The 18,341-nt window shown below is 46.3% G+C and overlaps 1 protein-coding gene across 1 annotated transcript in view; it reads right to left on the reverse strand.

The window, feature by feature from the left end:
• The window catches only part of GJB7 (gap junction protein beta 7), a 135,790-nt gene that overhangs the window by 64,114 nt on the left and 53,335 nt on the right, over positions 1–18,341 (reverse strand). The window lies entirely within an intron of this gene.

Below are 18,341 nucleotides of genomic sequence, written 5' to 3' on the forward strand. Positions count from 1 at the left end.
TATACACACCGACTAGACAGGCTTCATCTCTGAAATACTGAATTGGGGGCAATATTACATGGTTCAGACCACTTGCAGGAAACCAATCAAAGTGAAACAGCAGTGATGGCACGCAGCATTAAAAATGTTCTTCCTTAAGTATTGTGAGACCGAATACATCAGAAAAGTAATATGGTTACATGGACAGTTTCACTAACTTTTATACACAAATTACACTTCGTCCCCAAATCCGGATAAGACAATAAGACAATAAAAGATGATCGCTTTTCCTTCGAGCCCCTTTAAGAAAATCTGCAAGAGCACAGGGGTGAACAGAATAATCCCATTATTCGTAGATGAAGTGCTGATAAACTCAATGGTTCAAAGAGGGCATTCCAAAGGTCCCACTATCCTTAGTAACTTTGGAACAAACTCATTATACTGCTAAAACAGAATGGCCGATATTAAGCAGGAGAAAACCCACACACCAGGATACTGGCGTTGGCGACAGCACAGCATAGAATCATCGCATTTCATGAGGACCAAGGAGCTGTATATGAGGCACATTTCTCTCCTCTCCCAGAGAGCCTTCATGAAGACAAGATGTGGTGGTTGGTCCACCCTCTCAAAGCGAAGTGAAGGATCAATGCAATAAAGATGAACTTACCAAAGAGTATATTACATGTCAGTTTCTATCACACCCCTTGAAAGATTGTGCCCTTGTACTATGAGAGAAGCACACAATTTCCCACGTCTGGGAACAGGCAACACAAGGTTTAGAAGAAACATTTCACACAATCCAATGTTGGAAGTATTTCGCCATAGCCATTTTCTTATTTACAGAGAAGCATCAAAACAGTGCAATGTTATTATATAAGGAATTGGTTATGGGGGAATACTTCAATACAATGGGTTCTGATGGACCAAGGAACACTTTCCTTTCGTTCACTGGATGCAGACTTACTTTCACCTGAGCTCAAAGACCACGTGCACCCTGTTGATCAACTGCATTATACACATGCACAAACTGGGGATCCGCTTAGGCTGGATAATATTTGGTAGCTCCCGGAATGATGTTCTTTCCATCAAGTTTCTCATGACTGCAAAAAGTGAACCCTATTCTTAAGTCTCCAACCTTTCAAATCTACATGAAACCAGCAACTTGAATACTCTGTAAGCCCTAAAGCAGTGGCTCTTAACCTTTTGACTTCTGTGGACCCCCACTTAATCATTATTGGAAACCGGGAGCATGACTGAGTCAATATTAGGAGGTGGGGACCCTGGATGTGCATTTTTGATTATCTGAACTGCAAAAACAATACACAAAAAATACAGAAGCAAACATTCATTAAACAAATACATAAATGATGACACATGTTACTGCATTTAGAAACACATAAAAAAAATCAAAAATAAATTTTTAAAGGGAAAGGAAGGGTGGAACTTTTCTATGGTCAATTGAGACACTCATTGTCCCCACTGTATTCTGTTTGATGCATGTGCACTGCTCGCACAAATCAATCTGACAATAAAGTACTTTTTTGCCTCCAATTTAAAATTCCTTCACATTTACAGAACATTTTAAAATTGTTAATTTTATTATTTGTTTCTTTTCTATATACATTTTAATAATCTATTAATATTATTTAATTTTCTAAGCAGCATGGGCTTCCTGGAAATTTTTTATGGATGCCTTGGGGTGCCCGGGCTACTGGTTAAGAACCAATGCCCTAAAGGAATATTTCTCATTTTGTAACAACCTGGAACAGTACTGTATGCGGAAGACTGCCCAACAGGTCTGTTAAAGTATGGAGAGGAGAAAGTATTTACAGTGAAGACTGCAAAAGAACACAGGATGGTCTAAATCCCGCATCCCCCCAAAACCAGAAATTATATTGGAGATACAAAGTTTGTGTAATATTATCCTGATGACCTCTCACAGTGATGTAACATCTTTACCATTTCATAGTCTTTTGAAGGTTTTTTAACCTGTGATTCACCTGCCATTGCTATCAAACTAATAGTCTGGTTTACTAACGCTATCTTCGCTATGTCAGCAGGAAAGGAATTCCTCTAGCCTGTACGTGCACTTCAAACTGTTCATCAGAAATATCTTATTGTTAATGTTTCACCACTTGGACTCCGTGATAATTATAATGGCGGGAGAGTATATTAAATGCTACTTTATTTTTTCTTATTATTTTTTAATTTTGTATTGAAGAATCTAAACAATAAATCATACTGCATGCTAGTATGCCATATAGTCAACAATATAGTAGGATGTGAACAATATATCAAAATTAAAAGGAAATAAAGTCAAAATGAATAAATCACCAAAAACACAATACATGGAGTGATATTATAATAGAAAAGAAGAAAAAAACTAGAAGGAGAAAAAAGTGAAGTAAAAAGAAAAGAGTGGAAAGAAGAAGGTAAGAAGCATATCAAGGACACGATGGGACAACATTATAATATAGTTAGAGATGATGACAAAATAGACTTGCGACTACATAGTAGCTTTAGCAATCGCACTGTGAGATAAAGAATTGGTTGATCATGTTTAAATGCTAACTGTAGGGAGTTCGGATTAAATCTGTCCATCTGTGGTTGTGACATACTAAATTCCACCAACAGTTAATAGTAATATTTTCTTTGGATTTCCAGTTAGAAGACTTGTAAAGCATTTGCTATTAAGAGGTCTACAAGTTTTCGTAGCAATATAATATGAGACCAAACAAAGTGTACCTCATCCAAAAACAGTTTATTTAAAGAAAAAAGTAGGGAAACGAAACATCGGTAATAACGTTAACTTTTTGCCAAACATGAGTCCAAAATTCAGAAACAAAAGGGCACAGAAGAAATATATGCAAGTATGAACCAGTACGTGCATCACAATGCCAACAAGTATCTTGTTTAATGAGCTTAGTTTTAAAAAGAAAACTGGAGTGTAAAATAATTGACTATAGAAAAAAAGTAGAGTTTGTATTAAAATAGCGAAGAGAGCCATAAAATGCACTTTGGCTCAGATTTTATTCTAGGTGGAAACAGGCCAAGTACAATGCAACTCTAGTTTCCACAAAGCTTTGTTAGGAAACTTAGGGCTACCCATAATGGGTGGTCGGCGCAATTTGTATATGACATTTGAGAAAAATACCTAGAAATAGGACTGTTCTGCACATAAGAAGCAGCAATGCTAGAAGAGGAAAGTGACCCACGTGCAATATGGAGGAGACCTTTATGCTCATTATATTATATAACCTATTATTCAAGAGATTATATGTGCTGAATAGTTCTGATAAAGAAACAAGAGAGTTATTCTTTAATAATCTTGAAATGGTGAAAATATCCCTATCTGTACACTTTTTCCACAATGTGGTTTTACCATTTTTCTTAATTTATTATACAAGATGGAACTGCTAAATAACTGATCAAAAGTTCATAAATTCGGAGGGGGCGTGGCTAGCAGCCGACTGGGATGGCTGTGTAGCGGAGGAGCTCTGTGAGAGAAGCGGCCCTTCCCGACGATCCGCACACTAATCCGATACAATTTTTCACTCTGCAGGCTAAACCCGACGTCCGGGACCGGGCGGCAGCGACCTGTGCAAATCCGTTCAAAAACTGAGAACAGGAACCAGAGGAACCGAACTTCGCCCAACAGCGGCCTACACATCGGCCATTAGCACCGGCCTGTAGTGCCCTCCTTGTACCGGGCGGAAGCGCAGGGGAGGCGGGCACAGCAAACAGGAAGTCCGCCCAGCACTACTAAGGCACGGACGAGCACTGGTAATACACAGACGCCGGTTGCTGTGATCCTCGGACATATTGTGGCCAAGTGGGAAAGAGGCAGGGGGCCGCGATTCCCTAATTAGTCCCGCACCAGCTAATTTTGGTAGAGTCCCAAATAGAAGGTCCCCGTGAATACGGAACCGAGCTGCTACGCGAATCACACAAGCGCATCACTACCACGCAGAGCAGAGTCTTCCCGCCGGGAGCTTCAGGAGCACGGGATCAGAAAAGGGGCACAAAGGAAAAACAAAAAAAAAAAAAAAGTGTCAGAACTGTGTCGCAAATACAGTATCACTAATAACATAGCTCGGCAACTTGGAACTATAGCCGAGCGCGTGTGAACGGCTCCTGCGGGGCCTGGCGGATAGACACCATGGAGGGCAGAGGCCCCAAAAGTAACACAACTCAGGCAAGGTTAGACAAATATGCGTATGAGAAGAGCGGCCTGCCATCAACTGAAGGACGCACATCTACAGGGAAAACGCCGGAAGGTGAAGGATCTAAAAAAGTAACGCTTGAGGACATAATGAAAGCACTATCTCATGTACAGACCACAGTCGGGACAATCTCCACAGATGTCACGCTGCTCAGGACGGACTTTAATAAAATGAATGAGCGGCTCAAAGAAGTCGAGGTGATCACGAAATCCCTGGTGGAGGACACTTCGGAAATAAAAACAGCAATGGCGCGACTCAAGGCTGACAACAAGCTACTTAAGGAGAAGCTGGATGATCAGGAGGGGCGATCGAGGAGGAATAACGTCAGAATTCTTGGAATTCCAGAGACAGAAGGCACAAGGGCGATGGATCTATATGTGGAGGACTTAATCAAGACCAGGCTACAGCCCAAAGGACTGTCACATTTTTTCTCAGTCGAAAGAGCGCACAGAGTCCCCGGCGGAAGGCCGAAACCGGGTGCGGCCCCACGACCGGTCTTGGCCAGGCTTTTCAACTTCAGAGATAGGGACGCAATCCTCCAGGCAGCAAGGATTTCGCCACCAGTCCAGGTACATAACTCAACGCTTGCCTTTTTCCCAGATTACACAGCTGAAGTCTCTCGTAGCAGGAAAAGTTTCATGGAAGTCAAAAAAGCAATGAGGTCGAAGGAAATACCATACTCAATGTTATTTCCAGCAAGACTAAGAGTAGTTGCTGATAACAGGACATGGTTTTTTGACACACCGGAAGCAGCACATGACTGGTTAGAAGGCTGGAGGCAGGTTGAGGCACCTCGACGCGCGAACAGGAATCACCGGAATTCACAAGAAGAAGACCACGCAGGTTCACAGGCATCTAGACGGGAAGGCTCCGACCACTCACCAGGGACTGGATCGGTGGATAACGGACAGAGGCCGGCGTTGTAAAAGCCCGGTTCCCGAAGAAGTGACAGTCGCCACGAACAATGAAGGTTAGGCTGTCCTTGGACACTGGACTAAGGTGCGCCGCAGAGGGCAAGAGGGGCCGCTACCTCCATGGGACCTCTACCCCAGCAAGCAAGTACACTGGTTAGGGATTGGGTCAAGCACTCTGCTCAGTTGGGGGGCGGGCAGTTCAGGGTCCGTTAAGCAGGGAGGTGGAGTGGGGGGAGGGACAGTTTCTTGTTTTACTGTTTATACACACTGTGACAGGCTACGACGGGATACACGCACTGCGTACACAACTAGGAGGCGGATACAGCACACCAATGATACGGAATCCTCTGCAAAAGTTTACAATACTCACCAATGGCACACAACTACCAACCAGCCACCCATACCGTGGTGACGCAGCAGACTCAGGTAGAACCCCTACGGTTACTAACTTGGAATGTGAGAGGGTTGGGAGATAAAATAAAGAGGGGACTGGTGTTGCAAGCTATAGATCGACAAAGCCCAGCACTGGTCCTATTACAGGAGACACATCTCACTGGGCGGGCATGCCAGGTGTTGGACAGACGAGGATATAAAATGGCAGTCCACTCTGAATTCACGACAGGCTCGAGAGGGACGGGTATCCTTGTGCAGAATTCCTCCCCGTTCATCATCCTACAAAGCAGGGTGGATGACCAGGGACGTTTTGCGGCACTCCAGGGACAGTGGGAGGGTAGACGTCTGAATATAGTGTCAGTTTATATACCTCCAGCACTTCAGTCGGTTGCAATACCGGCCCTGGGACAATTTTTATTGGGTCTACCAGCTGGAGACCTTATTATAGGGGGGGATTTCAACACAACGATAGATGCAACAATAGATAAATTCCCTAGTCGATCACAGGCACCTGGACACTCCCAATTTCAGGGATTCCTGGAGGCACTGGGACTGATAGATGTCTGGGGACACATTCACCCCGCAGAGACTCAGTACACTTATCATTCCACGGTGCACAATAGTCTGTCGCGAATAGACTACTTCCTGATGCTAGGAAACGGAAAGACCCACATCGACACTGTCAGCATACAACCCAGGGGTATATCGGATCACCCCCCCGATTTTGTTAGCTCTCTCCTGCCAGGAGAAGTCGCGCAAAAGAATATATCCCATCCACCCTAATTATCTCAAGATCCCTGCTATCAAGAAGGATCTCAAGACAACTACCAAACACTACTTTGACGAAAACACGACATCGGTAGCATCTCCCTCGACTCTATGGGAAGCATCCAAGACGGTTCTCCGGGGTCAGGCAGTGTCATCCATCACAGGGTACAAACGATTGCAACAGCGAGAACTTTCAGAGTTGGAATTAAAATTGCACGCAGCGAATATAACACACATGGCGGATCCCACTCCAGATTCCGCACATACCCTACAGTTGTGCCAACAGCAATATAGGGATCACCTAAAACGACAAACAGTCAACAATATAGCAGCAACCACACACAGAGTATACGATGTGGGAGACAAGGCGGGAAAAATGTTAGCCTGGTTGGACAAAAAGGAAGGCGGTAGCAAAGGCATGCAACAGTTATACACGGCGGCGGGAAGGCTACAGACGCACCCGGAGGAGATAGTCCACACACAAGCAGATTACTTCAAAACAGTTTACACCCCAGGCAGAGTGGTCACAGGGGAGATGGCACTAAATTCTCTCGACTGTACGATAACCCGGACACTTGCTCCGGAAGCAACCAAGGAACTAGAGGCAGACCTTACGACTGACTAAATACAGCTGGCCAATCATGCGGTACAATATGGAAAAGCCGTGGGCCCAAACCGGATCTCTATAGAGTGGTACAAACCTATGTCAGATACACTTAGTACACCGCTACTAGCAATGTACACTGAGAGCCTCTTGAATACTGAACTCCCGCTGGACCAGCGAACTGCGACAATTGTGGCAATTCTGAAGCCCGGTAAACCAAAGACAGATTGCACGCCCTACCGCCCGATATCTCTTCTAAATGCAGAAGCCAAAATCCTAGCGAAGCTTCTAGCCAATAGACTAATGTCCCACCTTCTGCACTTGATCCACCCTGATCAATCGGGCTTCATGCCTAACAGAAACACTGCGTTAAACCTTAGACGAGTCCATGGGATATTGGCACGGGCTTCATTGCTGAAAGAACCGACAGTGATCCTATCGTTGGATGTGAAGATGGCATTCGGCATGGTGGAGTGGGAATACTTTTTCCCACTCCTATCTAGTAAGGGTTTGGCCAAAAATGTATAGCATGGGTACGTCTCCTCTACGCGAACCCAGTAGCCCAAGTCACTGCCAACGTCCACATTTCACGCACAATACAGCTGGCGAGGGGGGCACGTCAAGGGTGTCCCCAATCACCCTTATTATTCGCTCTAGTTTTGGAACCACTAGCGACCCAAATTAGAACAACACCATTATTGAGAGGTATTAGCTGGAGGGAGGGATGGGAAGATCGTATCTCGCTCTACGCAGACGATATGTTGATATACTTGATGGAACTGGAACGTTGCATACCAGAACTTCTTACACTCTTGTGTATGGGAAGATATCAGGCTACACAATAAACTGGTCAAAATCAGAACTATATGTTCTGAAAGGACCGGAACCCTCACTTGCCGATGACTGCCCACTAATGTTAGCAACAGACTCATTCAAATATCTGGGTGTACATATAACTAGAAACTCGACTGAATTTTTTGAAAAAAAACTAAAGTCGCCACTAGAACGTCTACGACGCGATGTCAAAAACTGGGCCACTCTACCCCTGTCGCTACTGGGCAGGGCAGCACTTTACAAAATGATGGCACTGCCGAGGTTTCTATATGCACTTGATAACACACCATACCAGGTGTCAACATGATATTTCCAACATTTGACAGCATTGGTTTCAAAACTACGAATTGCACACATCAAGATGAATAGAAGTTGGTACGAGGGAGGAATTGCACTACCGAACTTGCAAATGTACTATTGGGCAGCACAGCTTAAAACCATCAATCAATGGATCCATGCACCCCACGAAGATCCAGCCTATAGGGCTGATAGGACACAGATAGGCACTAACAGCATGCTGGCAGTGCTCTATAATAGAAGTTTGGAAACGAAGCTGATAGGACCCACAAAACACACAGCTACGATATGGTACACCGCCCAAGCGAAACTGGGATGGAAAGGGGTAATCACCAAACTCACCCCACTGTGGGACACCAAAATACTGGGTTGCCTGAGGCACAGTAAGGGCTTTACACAATGGGACAATATCGGAATATGTACGGTGGGGGACCTGTGGGACAAGGGGACGGTGATTCCATTCGCACAACTCCAGCAACAATATGATCTAGGACCAGTTGAAACTTACAGATATGTACAAGTCAGACACGCCCTATTAACAGCGATACAAGCAGACACTGAAGTCCCAGAAGCTTCTCCGTTAGAGGACCGATTACTCACTGACTACATGCAGCATAAAACCACATCCCTCACATATCGGAAGTTGATCAACAACTTAACAGAACCCACACTAAAACTGAGAGAGAAGTGGGTGGCAGAAGTGTGAGACATGGATGATTCGGAGTGGAATGAGGCACTGGCACCCCCAAAGGAGGTGGGGATCTCGGCCAGGTTTAGATTAGTTCAGCTTAAAATCCTACATCGGATTTACTATACAAGAACCAGGCTACAGAGACTGCAGCTGGCACAACATCCTTACTGTCTTCGCGGGTGTGGGGAAGAAGGAACGTTTACACACACCATCTGGGACTGTCCATTTATAACTAAATAATGGCGACAAGTGATGCGCACTATTTCGCAGACACTAGAGTTATCCATCCTGCCCGACCTGCGCAAATGCATCTTGAATATCTGGGACCCAAATGATCTATCTCGATATGGGCAAACCTGGGGCACGATAGGCATCATGGTTGCTATGAGGGATATAGCACAAAAATGGGGCGCTATAGACACACCCACGTTGACACAATGGTGTAAGAATATGGACATGGTAATGATTACAGAACGCGAGGTATACACAACCAGGGCAAGCCCACGTAAATGGAATAAGATCTGGGCTCCTCGGAATGTATTCAGGGGGGAAATATGTGATCCACTGCCGGAGGATGAAAACAGCAGCTCTGATGAGAAGGGAGATGGTGACTGAAGTGGGTTATTTGGAAGGCTTGATTAAGATGGTGGGAACAATGCTGTACCGCCTCATTTACAATGAATGTGTATTTACTTACGGACAACTGTATATGCTCAAGCAATCACTATATGACTACTGTATACCCTGCCAATGTGTAAGTTTGGTTGATTGAAAAAATAAAAAATGTTGGAAAAAAAAAAGTTCATAAATTCGAAACCAATAATAGTTTCAATAAGAAACAAGAGTGTGATACAAAAGCCAGCAACAACAACTTAGGTAGATTAAGAGAAAAAGGGAAAACTAAAGCCTGTTCTAGATAGAACCATAACTTGCCAATGTTGCAGACAGGATCCACTAAATGAACCTGAATTTGTTTAATTCCAAATGCTCTGCGATAAGTGTAAAATCCAAAAAATTGACACTGCCAGACTCTTTGGGATTTTTCAATCTATCTAGGTAAATTCTAGCGTTCTTCCCATTTCACTGGCATTGTCATAAGAAAAAAAGTTTACAATCGGGAAAATCAGCATCTTCAGTGTGGCAGTGTGACCCCACTAAGATAAAAATAAAGGAGACCATTTTTGTGTAAGGAGATACACTTTACTATTTTATTTGTGTTGATTTTAAGAGTATCTCTAATTGAATTACAATACCAAATTCCCAAGCTTTGATCTTAGTCGTATTCCAGGATAAACCCGCAACAAATGAGTCTTTTGTGCAATGTTTATTAGGGGGCATAACCTATGATTTATCTATATTACGTTTATAACGCTCAGAATAAAATTTTAGTTCTTTGAAGAAAGTTGGTATAGACAATTCCGGTTTAGAAATAAAACAAAAGAATATCATCTGCATAAGCAATAAATGTAATGTGTAGATCTTTAACTATAAAGCCAGAAAACTCTCAGACTGTTTTATTTGGAGGAGAAATTGTTCAAATGCCAGAATAAAGAGTAAAGGAGACAAATGACCTCCCTGTCTAGTACTCCTAATAAGAGGAAAATAAGGAATTGGACGCCATTTACTTTTACTGATGACTTGGGAGAAGAATGCAGTAGTGAAATAAGCTCTAAATATTTGGGCCCAAAACCATGTCACTTCAATGCTTCCATGTAAATGTAAATGTAAATGTAAATGTATTGGCATTTATATAGCGCACTACTTACCCATAGGGTCCCAAGGCGCTTCGACCGCTGCGAAACCCTTCCTGGCTTCCCTGAGAGATGGTCCCTTAATGGGTATCTCCAGGGTGAGACCAGGCATCCCCGGCGGTCTGGTGGGGCCGTTAGTGAAGATGAGGCAAGCTAATGCCCAGAGTTGCCGAGTGTGATCGCTGATCAGAGTGGGCACCGAGGCGAGAGAATTATCGAGTCCGCTGACCCTGGTCCAGAAACCTGCCGCGCCGGGAATCGAACCCTGGTCCCGGGCCGTCCTCTGCTCTCGGGTCTGCCGCCTCTAACCAGTGAGCCACACTACTTCACTCCATAAGAAACTGCCAGTTACTTTGTCAGAAGCTTTTTCTGCATTGAGAGTAAGTGCAGAAATAGGGTTGGTCATTTTAGAAGCTTTGTTAATAATGTTTCCTTTTTTAGGAAAACCAGACTGTTCTAGGACAGTTAAGTGTGGTATGAATTAACTAGTCTAAGGGCCAGCACTTTGGCAAATATTCTACAATCAGTATTATTGAGAGAACTAAGTTTGTAGTTTTAAACAAGGAGGGATCTTGATCTCTTTTAGGTATAATGCAAATCATAGTCTCCATAAACATACCCACAGAACTCTTCAAAGAAGAGAAGTGATTAATGAACCTAAATAGCATAGGAAAAATGTATTTGGAAAATTGCAAATAGAATTCTTCTGTGAATCCATTTAGACTTGGTACTTTCCCTGTTGGGAGAACTTAAACAGCGGAATATAACTCTTCAATTTTTAACGGGTTTTCTAGAGGAAACAAATGTATATTATCTCAATTATTTTTCTTAAGCCTAGAGAAGTAGGAATTAATAGGCACCTCAGAAGGACTAGTCTCAGGAGAATATACATTTTGTTAGTAGTTCTCAAAGCTAGCAGCAATATCAAAATCTCTCAACATTTTCTCACTCAAGTCTTTCGCAATAGATTTCACAGCTGATGTCTCCCTTTTGCACTGCAGATAATTAGCCAATGAAGAACCAGCTCTATTCCTCCCACTGTAATACTTAGGATTAATTTGAAGAAGAACCCCACAAGCTTTTTTAGTAATGTATTTGTTCAATTGTATTTTAGCCGCCATAAACGCATCCAGATCAGCTTTATTATGTTTTGAAGTATAATATTTATGTTCAAACCTTTTATTGTTTTTCAGAATAGGTGCAGATTGTTTTTCAGCATTTCATCTTTTTGAAGGAAACATAACTAATTATAAAACCTCCGGAAACTCCTTTAAAGGCATCCCAGACAATGTGGAAAGGAGTATCCTCTCTATTATTATTATCAAAATGTTTTTTGACAAAGTTTTCATAGGTGGTAATTAAATTCTTCTGTGAAAGCAGGGAATTATTAAGTCTCCATTGAGATTTCCTATTATTGCTCTGCAAAATATCTAGGTCTGTCCGAACTGGCGCATGGTGCGAAATCAGAACGTAGCCAATTTCCAAATTAACTAAATGTTGAACCATGCTTTTATTTAAAAATAAATAGTCAATTCTAGTTTGAGAATTGTGAATGGTCGAATAAAAAGAGAACACTCGAAGATCGGGGTTAACCCCTTCGATGCTTGTGACGGAACCATTCCGTCATCAGTCACGGTTGAGTTGTGCTGATGACGGAATGGTTCCGTCACGACCACACCCAGTTATGGAATGTCCAGCACCGGGGGGAAATTGGGGCAGCACGCAAGGTGTTAAACAATCTCCAGGAGTCAGATAGGGAGCTCTGCGAAATGGTATTTGTAAATGCATTATTAGCACTGTTAGGAACAAATGTAGTTGAGGAATACCTCTCAAGAAAGGGGTCCATTAGCTGATTACTATCCCCACCTAGTAGAAATTATCACCAGAATGTTCAAGTATTTTCTGTGAAAAAAGTTTCCAAAGAAATGGATCCGGATGAGTAGGGCCATATACATTAATTATTGAAAGGATATAATCCTCTATTTTGACTTCAACAAAACATCCACTGTCCCTCACAATTATTTTCTTGTGAAATAAAAGAAATGGGCAAATTTGTTTGGCAAAGTATTGCAACACTGTTCTTATTAGACATAGAGGAGGAGAAAAATACTTCATGCACCCATTGCAAGTAAGTCCGCTGACCCTGGTCGAGGACACACTCTCTCCCCAGCAGCTCCACGCACAGTTCTCCGCCATCGAGCCTCCTCACCTCCTCCTAGGAGGGGTTCAAGTCCCCATCGTGCCAGTCACCTCTGCCTAAGTGTATTTATTTTTCGCATTTTGGGCTAATCCCGTTGTCTGCTTTAGTAAAATTATTTCTCTCAATTGTGGGCATTTGGGTACTGTTTGCCGTTTATTTTTGTGTTTATTCTCCCTCAGCTTCTCTGGTTCAGCTGTCTCCCCGCATCCCTTTCCTACCGCTACAGCAGCTGCGGCCCGCCCCCTCCACTGCCGATCCGGCCTCCCAGCTGATCGTCCCTCCAGTCTCCCCTTCTTAATAGCGACCACTACACGATTGCCCGCAGCACACCAAAGGCGCGCCTACGACAAGCCTGTCGGCGCCCATTCGCACCCCGACGGCGACCAGCACCAGGAATCCTGGTTCTCTTAGGCCCCATCGCTACGATTCCACCTCCCCTTCTTAATAGCGGCCACTGCGGGGGAGCGCAAGTAAATCCCGTGACCCTGGTCGAGGACACACTCTCACCCCAGTAGCTCCGTGCACAGTTATCTGCTGTCGAGCATCCTCACCTCCTCCTGGGAGAGGTTTGAGTCTCCAGTGTGCCAGTCACCTCTGCCTAAGTGTATTTATTTTTCGCATTTTGGGCAAATCTCGTTGTCTGCTTTAGTATATTTATTTCTCTCATTGTGGGCATTTGGGAACTGTTTGTCGTTTATTGTTGTGTTTATTCTGCCTCAGCTTCTCTGGTTAAGCTGCCTCCCCGCATCCCTTTCCCGCCACTACTGCACCTGCAGCCTGCCCCCCTCCACCGCCGATCCCGCCTCCCAGCTGATTGTACCTCCAGCCTCCCCTTCTTAATAGCGGCCACTGCAGGATCGCCCACAGCACACCAAAGGCGCAGCTAAGACAAGCCTCTCTGTGCCCATCTGCACCCCGACCGCGACCAGCACCAGGAATCCTGGTTCTCTTAGGCCTCACCGCTATGATTCCACCACCCTCCACGCACTCAATCCCGGAAGCACGCACTGCCGAAACCCTGACATGCATCCTCCTCAACGTAAGCTCCCTGCACCGACACGCTGTAGAGATCTGGGACCTGATCGACATCCTCTCTACTGATGTTGCCTTCTTCACGGACACCGGGTCCAACACCACCTCCGAGCCCTGATATTGCTACTGCCATCCCTGATGGCTACAAGATCCAGAGAAAGGACAGCTCCCACCGCCCAGGAGGAGGACTTGCCATCGCACACAAGACCCCCCTCTGACTCTCCACCTCCAGCACCAGTGACCCCCACTGCAACACAGAACACCTACACTTCCAGATCCAGACCATCCTCAAAATCACGCTATGCTGCACCCTCATCTTCAGACCACCGCAACCTTGCACCCAGTCCGCATCTACCATCGCCAAGCTCCCCGCACCCCACACCATCACCTCCATGGACTACATTCTACTTATTTATTAAGCAATTTGTATTGCGCAGACTAAACCCGAAGGTATCAAGGCGCCTATCAAAATCAATATCAATAAACAGAAAATATACAGAATATAGAATGCCACTCATGCAGAAAGCCACTAGGGGTATGCAAGTATGAAAAGATGGGTCTTGAGCGCAGATCTAAAAGTTTGCAGAGAGGGGCTAGATTTTACTTCGAGAGGGAGGGCATTCCACCACCTGGGTGCCAAAAAGGAAAAGGCCTTACCTCCCCATCTTACTTTTCTGACACGAGGTACAGAGAGGAGGAGTTTGTGACAGGAGCGAAGATTTCTACTAGGGTTGTGCCGAGAGAGAATGGATCCCATACTTGTAAGGTTGGGTTTAGCAAGAGCTTTATACACCAGGCACAAAGATTTGAAACGGATCCGGTATTCAACGGGGAGCCAGTGCAGTTGTTTTCGGGCTTCAGTGGCAGAGGCACGCTTAGGTAGGTCAAGAGCAAATCTCGCTGCCGCGTTCTGGACCACCTGCAAGCGCTGTAGATGACTCTTGTTCAACCCTGCATACAGCGCATTGCAGTAGTCAAGACGCGAGCCCAGAAAAGCGACAGCAATTTGCTTTCTTGCCTGGGGTGACAGGAAATGCCTGATTTTCCTCAGTGTGTGGATAATCCCCCAGCAGGTCGAAACAGTCCTGTTGACCTGTTGGCACATACTGAGGTTGGGGTCGATCATAACTCCCAGGTTTTTAGCTGACAAGGTGGGCTCGGGACATGCACCCAGCGAATCCGGCCACCACTCCGCCGACCAGATCGATTCCCTTCCACCAAAAACCATCACCTCCGTCTTCTCTCCGTTCAGCTTTAGTGAATTGTGGATCATCCACTGGCCAACTGCCTCCATGCAGGATCTAAAATTAGCGGCAGTTGACGTAGCTGGCTGGGAGAGAGAGACTAGGATCTGGGTGTCGTCCGCATAGGACACTACCTCCATCCCAAAAGATCTAATAAGTCTGGCAAGGGGGGTCACGTAGATATTAAAAAGGGTAGGGCTAAGCGCTGACCCTTGGGGGACCCCACATTGCACAGACAGGGATGGAGATAGGAATGAGCCCAGCATTATCCTTTGTTCTCTGTGGTCGAGAAAAGAGGAAAGAAGTCCCAGAGCAGGCCCGCCGACCCCAATTTCCCTTAGGCGAGATGTTAATACCGCAGGAGAAAGGGTGTCGAAGGCCGCAGTGAGGTCTAAAAGGATCAGGAGGGAGGTCTGACCCTCATCAACTCTGGTGCGGATGGTATCCAGCACTATGGTGAGGGCAGACTCGGTGCTATGTTCCCTCCTGAACCCATGCTGGGAAAGATCCAGACAGCCCGAGCTCTCCACAAATGCAGCCAGATGTTTATTTAAATAGGCTTCGAGCATCTTTGCGGGAGCCGGGAGCAGTGAAATGGGGCGAAAGTTCTTTAACACCCCGGGGTCCAGAGAAGGCTTTTTAAGCAAGGGTTTTACAACAGCATTTTTCCACTGTTGGGGAAAAATGCCTTCCTTCATCGCTCTGTTCATGATGTCAACCAGAGGAGGAAGGAGAGATTCTCTGCACTGCTTGAGGATCTTTAGTGGGCAGACATCCAGCGGAGAACCAGATTTGGTTTTATCAAGCAGGATTTCAAGATCCTGACTGGAAAGAGGAGGAAAGGAAGTCAATTCCTGAGGCGGAGAAGATACCGCAACACTGGGTTCAGGGAGGGCAGGCAACAGAGGGACGGTGGTGAGGGATTTTTGGACCTCCAGAGCAGCGTAGATGTCAGCGATTTTAGACTGGAAGAAGGCCGCTATCTTGTTGCACAGGTCCTGGGAGGCAACCACAGGATCCGGTGTCTGAAGTGTCGTAAGGGAATCGACAATCCTGAAGAGATCTCTAGGAGATGACACTGAGGAGGTGAGTGCCGTGAAGTATTCCTGCTTGGTCTTAATGACTTCAAGTTTATAGTTTTTAAGCAAGACCCTATGGGCTTCTCTGTCTTTAGAGGCCCCGCTAGCGTGCCATGCGCGCTCCCGTCTTCTTACTTCCTGTCTCCGAAGCCGGAGTTGTTCGGAGAACCAGGGGGCGGAGGGTCTTTTCCTTGCAGAATAGCAGGGCCTTGCGGGGGCAAGCTCCTCCATGGCTTCAGCAATGGTACTTTCAAATAGAGAGACCGCAGTGGAGGTATCTGCCTCCCGAGGAATGGACAACCTAGTTGTCCATGGGAGGAAGGAGTCTTCCCTGATCTTTTTAAGGTTCCTTCGCACTTCTGTGGTGCTCGAGGCCCTTCTAATATAGCCCTGTGCGGGATACAGCAGGTTGAAGGGAACGGCCAGATGGTCCAACCAGGAGAGGTGAAAAGGGCTAGCAACTGTCAACCTAGGATCGTTGGAAAAAATGCCATCAAGCGTGTGGCCCGCTCGGTGGGTGGGACCGTTCACCAGCTGGGTGAGTCCGCAGGCTGACATAGTTTCTACCAGGGAGATCGTGTCGTGAGCCTCCAGTAGCTCAAGGTGAAAATTAAAATCACCTAGGATGGTCAGATTTTGTAGACCAAAATAGGGTTCCAGAACCTGCATCAGTTTCAACCCAAAGCCTACTCTAGGACCAGGGGGGCGGTATATCAAGATTCCATTGAATGCTGGGTTAGCAGAATCCGAGAGGGAAAAGTATAACACCTGAAATGTGTCCTTCGTACTAGAAAGGGGTATAGTGTGACAATGAAATACGTCCCGATAAAGAATGGCCAGTCCACCGCCAACACGGCCTGATCTGTCCAAGCGCGTAAGGCAATAGCCCTCAGGGACCGCTTCAACCAGATCAGGACCGGAAGAGTCTTTGGCCCAGGTCTCGGTGATAAAGACCCAGGAGGGAGTCTTATCTAAGACCAATTCCTTGAATGCGACGTTGTTTTTAATAAGCGAGCGAGCGTTGAGAAGGAGACCGGATTCGCTAGGGTTTTTAGATGTTAGTAGAGGGCAGGGTTCCGAAGGGGCAGAGGCAGGAGTGAGTAGAGGCTCATCCATCGGAGTCGTGAAGCACGCACAGCTGGGGCATGTCAGATAATCCTCAGGTGTATAACAATGAGAGCACGGGACAGGAGCGGGCTTCAGCCGCAGCAACTCACCTACAGAATATTTCAGGACAGGGGCACCAGTATGGCAGAGGCCAGTGGTCCAGCCGTCCAGCCCGTCCTTAGCGCGGACGGGCGCAGACGGGCTGGACTCTGGCGTGACTCCGGCGGTCATCCGGCGCATCCGCTGCCGCGTCCGCTGCGCGGAGCCGCTGGGTACTCTTTTATAGAAGCTAGAGCGCGAGGGCGCGCCTACACTCAAGATGGCCGCCAGACAGCCCTCGCCTCCCCGGGACCAGCTCTCAGCGTCAATACTTGGGGACCTGAACTTTCACATCAACAACTGCAATGACCCCGACTCCACCACTCTCCTTGACAACCTCGCCAACCTCGGACTGAAGCAGCTGGTCAACACGCCCACTCACAGAGCTGGACACACCCTCAACCCCATCTTCACAGGAGGGACAAACATCCGCTTCAGCCACACCACCCAGCCCCTCTGGACAGGCCGCAACTGCGTCCACTTCACCTTCAACACTGTCTCCTCACCCAAGCCCGTCCTGTGCCCGCCTTGAAGGAACTAGAGCAAGGTCACAGAGGAACACCTTAAAACCACCCTTCTCCAAGACCCCCCCCCCCCCCAGCGCCACGACGACACCAACCCCGCAGCCAAAGTATTTCACCGCTGGAATTCTTGCTACGCCGACAAGCTTGCATCCCTCTGCCACCCCGCCAAACAACAACCTCTGAAGGCCGCCTGATTCACCACAGAACTACAAGAAGCCAGGCGCCTAGAGAAAACCTGGCGAAACCAGAAAACAATGAAAGCATAAAATAACCACAGGAGCGCCCTGAAGGAATACCACCAGCGCATAAGAGACAGCAACCGGACCTTCATACGAGACATGGTCCATACCAATGTGACCAATGAACTGTTCAACGTCATACAGCAGTTTGCCAAACCCCCCAGTGAAGCCACTGATGTCACACCTTTCCAGGATCTCTGCGACATGCTCAGCTCCTACTTCCATCTGAAGATCAAGGTCCTCTACGACAACTTAAGCGAACAGATGCCGAACACCACCCCTCTCCACACCGCCGCCTTCGATAAGCCAACCGTCATGACCTGGAATCCCGCCACCGTCCAACACATCACCGCGACCATAAAG

This window comes from Lissotriton vulgaris, chromosome 6 (genome assembly GCF_964263255.1).
Source record: "Lissotriton vulgaris chromosome 6, aLisVul1.2, whole genome shotgun sequence".
Classification (NCBI taxonomy): domain Eukaryota; kingdom Metazoa; phylum Chordata; class Amphibia; order Caudata; family Salamandridae; genus Lissotriton; species Lissotriton vulgaris.